Below are 3,152 nucleotides of genomic sequence, written 5' to 3'. Positions count from 1 at the left end.
ATAGTTAGGGCATAGAATCGAATATTGTTAGGGAGTAGTAGTTAGTCACATAGTTTTCAGATTTATCTAACATTTAATCAAGAATATAATAAAAACTAAAGGGAGACGGCATACAGACCGATCCGATGGGGAGAGTTCTAGCCGACCCTGGAGCTCTCTTTACCTCGTCTCTCTTGGTTTGCTGTAATAGTTTTAGACAGTGGGGACTTCCTTTGATACACTGAGCCCTCTCTCCTCTATTTTTCCATCTTTTCATTTATGTGCATCCATGTCCCAGAAATGCTTGGTACTAACCTAGTCTGGGAGTCATTCCCCGAGTCCATGTTCTTTTTTTCCCCAGCATGTTCCCTTGGATCAGGAGGCTCCGAAATCAGGTAGCAGTGTCGCCATGGTCCCGCCACGTTCTGCGGTGCCATGTTCAACTGCTACACTGCGGTGCCCTGCTAAGTCCTGCTACGTCCTGCTGTGCTGTAATGCCGCACCAGCGTCCTGCTATGCCATGAACTACTACAAAGACTGCTACAAACTACTAATTTTTTCATTTTTGTTATTGCCCTTCATTCTAACCCTAACAGGCCCGTCAGACACCGCTACCAAGAGCCTGGGTCTGACCGAGGTTTCTTCCTAAAAGGAAGTTTTTCCTCGCCACTGTCGCACTGTTGCTTACTCAGGAGGAGACAACTAGAACTGTTGGGTCCTTGTAAATTCGGAGTGTGGTCTATTGTATAGTGTCTGAGATAACTCTTGTATGAATTGACACTATAAAATAAATTGAATGAACACAGAATATTATTATAAATGAGATAATAGGAAAAAATATACATACATACATACAGTATACATGAATAATAATAATAACAATAATAATAGGAAAAATATAAGAATAAAATATAAGAACAAATATTTAATACACAGTACACTGTGAAGACAGTGAAGCATGTGGTTAGGGGATGTTTCTCATACGTGGGTGTTGGGCCTATTTATAGCATACCAGGGTCAGGATCAGTTTCAATACATCAAAAACTTGTAGAGGTCCTGTTGCTTATGCTGAAGAGGAAATGCCTTTGAATGAAATTTCGACCAGAAAATGACCCAAAACACAGTAAGGGGGCGAAATCTTGGTTCCAGATGATCAAGATTGATGTATGGAGTGGACCTCAGTCCCATGGAACTTGTGGGTGGACATCATAAATGCGTTTCTGAGGAAAAACCCAGTAAATACAGAGGAATTCTAGATGTAGTTTAATTGTCTTGGGCTGAAACACCTGTTCAAGGTGACCCATGCAACACAGATGGGAAGCAGTTCTCAGAAAAAATGGTTATGCAACTAAATAGTAGTGCAGTGATTCAAATTAAGCAAACCATTGAGTTTGTAAAGAAATGCAAATACTGCTATTTCTTTTTTTTCACAGCCTAATGTTCCTTTTCATCCCTTCTGTAAAGGTAGAATACAACCTTGAGCAATTCTGGTGATATTTTGATTTGGAGTGAATGTGCTGTGTTCCGAATGCGTTGATATTATGGAATTAAAGCTATTCTAAGGATTTTGAGCAATTCATTTTTTAACACTGCTATTATTCTGCACATACCACACCATGCTTTTACAAGCACGTTGTAAAAATCGCTGGAGTGGGCACAGAAGTTAGTACATCTGGCCCTGGGGAGTCACGAGTTCCAGAGATTTGCATCGGACTCAAGTCCAAGTCCAGGACTCGAGTACTCCATCACTGATTTGGCCCAATATAAATTGTACTAAAGAATCTAAATTCGGTTTAAAAATGCACCTTTAATGTGCATTTTACAATTAAAAAAAGAAAAAAATGTGCATGCATGCTCTAAGGGGTCGAGCAATGTAAATGGATTTACAGATGATGATCATGACAAAAAATCAGGTTGGTGGTTAAGAAAATTAAGATAAAGAGGCATGCAAACTGAAACAGACATGAAAAATGAAAAGAAAATAAAAACAATAAATAGCATACATACACAAATGGGTGGAAAAATACTTTTAGGTAGGCGATGTGTTTCTGCCGCAGTGTTGTGATAAATGACCCTGTCCTTTCCCTTCCTCTGTCAGCAATGTCCCGGCCTGTCTCCTCAGAAAGGTTTCTAAGACACAGAGCTCTCAGTTTCTTGATGGAGATGATGGGTGGAGACGATGGGTGGAGACAAGTGTCTCTGTAAATTTAGTCTTTAACTTTAGTTGAACAGATAACTAAATAAACATGAACTTGCCCTGTAGGCAACAAACATACTAAATTAAGGACCAAATCAAAGATAAATAGGTTTAATAAGGGATTCAACATAACTCAATGATCCACAAGTCATCAGTCCTTAATAATAATATTATTTTGAGATGTAGGATGTATATGATAAATTTGAGTTCTTTCTTAACAGACACAGTGAGGAGGTAAAAGGTCAGACCCCACATTACACACACACACCACACGTCGAAGTGGATGGAGTCGTCATGCCAACAGCAGACATTACTGCTGGGTCATCACAGAGAGACAATCCAGGCGGCGCCTCACTGTATGTGTGTGTGGTTATAGAGATGTATACAAGCACGCACGCACGGCACGTGCACACAACACACACACACAAACACACACACACACACACACACCACACACCACACACACACACACAGAGGTCACCAGGGATGATGCAAAACTGATTACTTTTACTTAAGTAAAAGTAGCAATACCACTGTGTAAAGTACATCTCATGCATTCAAAGTGTTATTAAGTCATGGTCTAAAAAGATTATCATCAAATATGAGCTTTGAAGAACAAAAGTAAAAGTACTATTATGCAGAATAGCCCATTTCGAATCACATACTGTTTGATATTATTTTTTATTAGTGCATACATAAAAGTTGGTAAAGGCAGAGCTAATTTTAATGAGTTACCATAAATACGTTTAGCTTGTGAATTTGCACTAAGATTACATAAAGCCTTATTCTTAATCATAAACATTAAATCATGATTTATTTGTTAATATCTGTTTGTCATAAAACTTAATCTGCAAGTAACTTAAGTTATTAATAAATGTGGTGTTAAATGGGGTTTTGATTGAAAATGTTGCTGTTAGCTGGTTCTTGGTGCATTTTACGGAGGCACACACAACATGACAGCAAATCACACAACATG

Source organism: Etheostoma spectabile, chromosome 4, assembly GCF_008692095.1.
Source record: "Etheostoma spectabile isolate EspeVRDwgs_2016 chromosome 4, UIUC_Espe_1.0, whole genome shotgun sequence".
Classification (NCBI taxonomy): Eukaryota; Metazoa; Chordata; class Actinopteri; order Perciformes; family Percidae; genus Etheostoma; species Etheostoma spectabile.
This window is presented reverse-complemented; position numbering follows the sequence as displayed.